Raw genomic sequence first — 6,000 nt, forward strand, 5'->3', positions numbered from 1 at the left:
ATAGCAAATTGAATAGTCTCAGAAAGAGGTAAACAAGTTAATCTGTATCTTCACAAAACAAAAAAGCAGTTCCATAACACCTTAAGGACAAACAATAAAATTTATTAGGTGAAATGAGCTTTTGTGGGACAGAACCACTTAGGATTCTCCAGATGTGAAGCAGTGTGTCTGTCCCACAAAAGCTCATCACCTAATAAATTATATTGTTAGTCTTTAAGGTGCTACAGGACTGCTTTTCCAATAGCAACTTGTTGTTTTCACTCTCAATATTACACAAGAAAGCAGAAACTTCCCAGTTATTAATACAAAAGTTGGGTCCAATCAATTTAATTTTCTTCAAGTCAGCTCTACTAACTCAATAAAACCAGCATAATTATTCCACAATTGGAAGAACAACAACTTTCTTCTCCTTAATGACCAGTAAGCAAATCTTAGCTATGCTTGCTTTATTTGGCATAAGATCCCTATCTAAGATAAGAGGAGTGGTATAATTTTGTAACCTTCCTTCAGTGCCTACTAGAGTAAAAAGGGAAAATGGACTCTCTCGTCCTCCACTTACATCACAATTATCCTTTTGTAAAAATCCCCTCTGCAGTATCAGCAATTAATTGGATCAGACAGATCATGTTGCAGGCAATATAAATACTTCTATATATGAGACACCCTTTGGCCTCACTGTGGTCATTCATCTAAAGGAGATTTATCAAGACGGACAATTAGGTCACAGAAGAGGTCCTGTTTTAACAATGTTATTAACTACTCTTTTCTCCAAGTGACTGCAGCTGTATATGTGCAATGAATATAGAAGCTTGATGCCTTGCCTTAATAGTGTATTGTTTTGCAGGCACCATATTGTAGAAAAATCAGAACTTCAGGAAAGATATGGATGGTTAAAAATGTAATTAGGAAGCAAAAATATAATTTGAAGAATGGCTCAAAGACTCAAAAAACAAATAGCAAAACAAACAAAAAAGTAAGTACATCAGAAGCTAAAAAACCAGTGGGACCAGCAAACAATTGAGATGCTAAAGGAGCACTCCAGGACGATACGGACATGGCAGAGAAATGAAAACAACTCTTTGCATCAGTCTTCATAGCTGAGGAGGTGACAGAGGTCAAAAAAAATTGAGCCATACTTTTTGGGTAACAAATCTGAGGAACTGTCCCAGACAGGTATCATTAGAGAAGGTTTCGGAACAAATTGATAAACTGTAGTAAATCATCTTAACCACATGGTATTCACCCAGGAGTTCTGAAGGAACTCATACGCGAAATTGAAAACACATCCTTTAAATCAGCTTTTATACCAAATGAGCGGAAGATAGCTAAAGTGACACCAATTTTTAAAAAGAGCACTGGGGGTGAGCCTGGCAATCACAGGCCAGTAAGCCTGACTTCAGTATCAGGCAAAGTGGTTGAAACTATCATAAAGAACAGTATTGTCAGACATATAGATGAACATAATGTGTTTGTGAAGAGGCAACATGGGTTCTGTAAAGGGAAATCATGCCTCACCAATCCATTAGAAGTCTGGGGAAGTGAATAAACATGTGGGTAAGGGCGATCCAGTTAACATATTATGCTTAGGTTTTCAAAAAGCCTTTGACAAGGTCCATTACCAAAGGCTCTTAAGCAAAGTAAGCTGCCATGGGATAACAGGGAAGGTCCTCTTATAGCTTGGTAACTGATAGAAAGACAGGAAGAGAAGAAATGAACTGTCAGTTTTCAGAATGGAGAGTGGTAAAGAGTGGTATCCTCCTGGGGTCTGTTCTGGGACCAGTCCTATTTAACATATTCACAAATTATCTGGAAAAAGGGGTAAATAGTGACATAGCAAAATCTGTAGATGATACAAAACTACACAAGATAGTTAAGTCCCAGGCAGACTGTGAAGAGCCACAATAGGATCTCTCCAAACTGGGTTACTGGGCAACAAAATAGCAGATGAAATTTAATGTTGAAAAATGAAAAGTAATGCACACTGGAAAATATAATCTGAACTATGCACATATGAAATGACAGGGTCTAAATTAACTTATCACTCAAGAAAGAGATCTTGGGAGTTGTCATGGATAGTTCTCAGAAAATATCTACTCAGTATGCAGCAGCAGTCAAAAAAGTGAGCAGAATGCTGGGAATCATTAGTAAAGGGATAGATAATAAAGCAAAAAATAGCATATTGCCTCTATATAAATGCCGAATATGGTGTGCAGATATGGTCACATCTCAAAAAAAGAGATAATGGAATTGGAAACATTTCAAATAAGGGCAACAAAAATGAGTAGGGTTATGGAACAGCTGCCACACAAGGAGAGATTAATAAGCTTGGAACTTTTCAGCTTGGAACAGAGAGGACTAAGGGAAGGATATGATTGATGTCTATAAAACCATGACAGGTGTAGAGAAAGTAGATAAGAAAGAGCTATTTATTCCTCAGAATAGATGAATTAGGGGGTCACCAAATGAAATGAATAGCAGACAGTTTAAAACAAGTAAAAGGAGGTATTTCTTCACACAATACACAATCTGTGAAACTCTGACAAAGGAGATTGCACAGGCAAAGACTATTACAGGGTTCAAGGCAGAACTAGATAAATTCTGGGATGATAGGTCCATCATTCTCTCTGGGGCATCTGACACCGGCCACTGTAAGAAGACAAGATGCTAGGCTACATGGACCTTTGGTCTGGCCTTATGTTCTTATGAATGGAGCCATGTGTGGATACAAAATGTGTATCCACATCTGCAAAAATGATACAGGGATTTGCTGGGCTCTACTTACGAAATATTGCATACTGTCACTCCCTGAGTAATTCTACTTGTATTCTCCAAGTCTCAAATACAGGAGGATAACAAACAGAAGTGTTCTTATTGATTCACATCATGTTCAAGAGCTGATTTATCACTTCAACCTTAGAGAGGGCAAACCAGAATCATAGCTGCATCAAGTGAAGAAATTCCGCAACTCATTGGCACATCACAAGGGAAGAACCTATTCAGGTGAGAGAAGGACAGTGAGGCTTTGGATAATCAATTATATGTATATACAATGTATTTTCTGCAACTTTTCTCTTTGGATGGCGTGCTACACAATGAAGAAAAGGCATTGAATATAGTGCCTCCATATTCTATAATAAAGACCAAAATTTCCTGCAAGATCCTTTTGCAAAACTCACAATGCTGAACCATAAATGAACACAGTGGACTCCATCCTGCAAAGTTTTATGCCTGTGAGTGACTTTGTTTATGGGCTTGCTCCTGCTGCAATAAGTGGGACTACTCATAAAAGCAATACTCACAGGTATAAATCTTGCAAGATTGAGTCCACTGTCTATTTAGTTCATTTGTGGAAATCTTCCAGGTTACTAGGACTTTAAATAGGAGAAGCACTAGAAAATGGAAACATTTTTACATTGGCTTGCTTTCAATTTTCACAATCTGTATGGCTTTTAAAACAGCTTTTCTGATGTTATATGTATATTTATTGGTGTTTCCTTTTGCAATCCGCAGTAACTTTTTTCCCTATTTTGTAGGTATAATACCAATATTCATTATTATAAATATGTAAATATTTGTAAATGCAATAGACTAGAAAGACTTCTTCAACATGCATTCAAAATATTACACAAACACAGGTGTTCGTTGCAGTTCATAGTAGAACCATACAAATCATAATCAATTCGTAGATAAACATTACCTATTTAAAAGTCCACAATTATGTACAAATACAAGCATGTACAATGACCTAATGGAAGTACAGCAATTACAAAATGTCAAATACATAAACACACAACAAAATTACATTACTAAAGACTAATGTCAAGAAAAGAACTATTAAAAATCTACAGCCTTGATACTGCAGGAAGATCAACCCTGGAAAATTCCTGTATCCCCTCAAAGAATCCTACTGAAATCAGAAATAATGTGAACAGGTGTAAGGGGCCAGTTGCTCAAACGGAATTGCAAGATCCAGTCCTAATGTATGTACTCTCATACAGCAGTATTACTTATTAGCTACTGTCTTCTCTGTTTAGAAAAAAAATGAATCTCAGTATTACGTTCTGATACCATGCACTGAATTGGCAAACTATCAACAGAAAGAAAAATCTAGCATCAATACTGTAAGTCCAAAATAATAACCCACCCACTTAGAACTGTTTAAAAAATACAGTGGCTGAAGTCACAGTCCATAGTTGTAACGTTATCTTTGGTTAGCCTATTTTCTCTTGGTTAATTCTTTAATATGTTTGTGATTGTGACTAATATAGTTTGATAGTTCTGTTTAAAACACATGGCTGTATTTTAACCATCACACCCAAGCCTTTTTTCCAATAATTCACATGCTGGGAATGTTGCAATGGTCCAACCCCATACTGATACTAAAACATTAAAAAGGATTTTATTTTTCTTTACTTTTTAGTTTGAAATAATATTTGAAAACAGGTACCCAGCCCAGTAATTTCCCTAAATGACAAAGGATGTCAGATATGAAGTTATGTCAAACACACTGGACCTATGATCTTTGCCCCGGTTTGCTGCTTCCCTGCATCACTGCAGTGAACACCCATCCCACATCATCCAATACCTACAACAGATTTCATGCTCCCAAAATATCATTTAAGAAACCTAATGGGGCCTTGGGCCCACCAGGACCTAAAATTACCACCATCATCTCCCCCTTTGCTTCCCCAAATTAAAGAACAAAATGAAATCGACCTTCGGAGGCTCTATGTGAAAACTCTGCAATCCTAACTGCAAATCCATTTCCGAACCCTTCAAAGACAGGGGAAGGAACAGTTACCCTGTTAGCAATGGGGGTGCCATGACACAGGGACTGATACAGCGGCTCGGATGGCACAATCTCAGAAGCAGAGCTTTCGGGGATTGCAAGCAGCTTCCATCCCGCAGATGCTGCCAAACCGTAACTCACCCGGAAAAGAACTGAAGCCACCCGAGCCCCCCACCGCCAAAGCCGGGCCAGCTGCACACACACCACACACAACCTGCGCCCCTGCGCCCGGCAGCCCCTTCGCTCGCCCGCCCGCGCTGCCGCCAGCCGAGGGACGCAGCGGCTCGGAAAGCAGCCCAACTTCCCCATCCGCTCTCCGCCTCCTCCCGCCCGCGCGGGCTGTGCTGTTGTCTCGTGCCGGACCAAGGCAGGTCCATTATCCGCAGCATGTCCCCCGGCCGGCCGCACCCACCCCCGCAGGGCTCGCGGCCCGCGGGTACCCACCAGCTCTCCCGGCGCCTTCAGCCGCGCGTCGGGCACTGGCGGCGGCGGGGCGGGCTCCACTCCGCGATGCTCAGCGGGGGCCCCATGGTCGCCGAGCGGGGAGGCGGGGCGGCAGCCGCTGCAGAGGGGCGGGGGCGGCAGCGGGAACCAGAGCAACAAGATCCGCGGCCGCCCAGGAGGGGCCCCGGGGAGAGGCGGCTCAGCCCGCCGCAGGGAGCACGCAGCTCCCGCCCTCCGGCGGCAGCATAGCAGCCAGGCAGCGCCAGCCCCCGCTCCGCCTCCGTCGCTATCTTGCTGCACCGCCCACCCCTCCGCTCTGCGCATCCGGCACAGCCCCCTCCGGTGCCGCCGCCCCCGCTAGCGGCTGGGGCAAACGTTCCCCTCCGGTGCCCGGTGGTTTGTCCCACTACCCTCCCCACACCCCAGGGTGCTCGCAGGCCCGGGGACTGGCCCGAATGGGGATTCTGAGAGGAAGGGAGGGAAGAGAGACGATTGTCAGCGTCAAGGCCTCCGTCCACAAATTGCACAGGAAAGGGTTGATCCCTGCACATCCCTAGGGTGCTTGCCAAGCCTAGAGCCTTCATCGAAACCATCGCAGAGGGGTAACATGTCAGTCTGGAGCTTCATCAAAAATAAGCCGTCCTGCAGCACCTTAAAAACTAACACATTTATTTATTTATTAGGTAATGAGCTCTCCTGGGTAAGACCCACCTCTTCAGATTTTCAGATTAGTGGGTCTTACCCTCAAAAGCTCCTTACCTAATAGA

At 42.7% G+C, this 6,000-nt stretch overlaps 1 protein-coding gene across 2 annotated transcripts in view; it reads right to left on the reverse strand.

Annotated features, from left to right (window-relative positions):
* Positions 1-5,491, reverse strand: part of NCOA7 (nuclear receptor coactivator 7) — a 164,866-nt gene extending 159,375 nt beyond the window's left edge. For both annotated transcript variants that reach the window (XM_074990611.1, XM_074990609.1), the window contains exon 1: positions 5,234-5,491. The gene's annotated coding sequence lies outside the window, so the exon portion shown is untranslated. The remainder of the gene's footprint in view (positions 1-5,233) is intronic.
* Positions 5,492-6,000: the final 509 nt, after the last annotated feature.

The sequence above is a fragment of the Carettochelys insculpta genome, chromosome 3 (genome assembly GCF_033958435.1).
Source record: "Carettochelys insculpta isolate YL-2023 chromosome 3, ASM3395843v1, whole genome shotgun sequence".
NCBI lineage: Eukaryota > Metazoa > Chordata > Testudines > Carettochelyidae > Carettochelys > Carettochelys insculpta.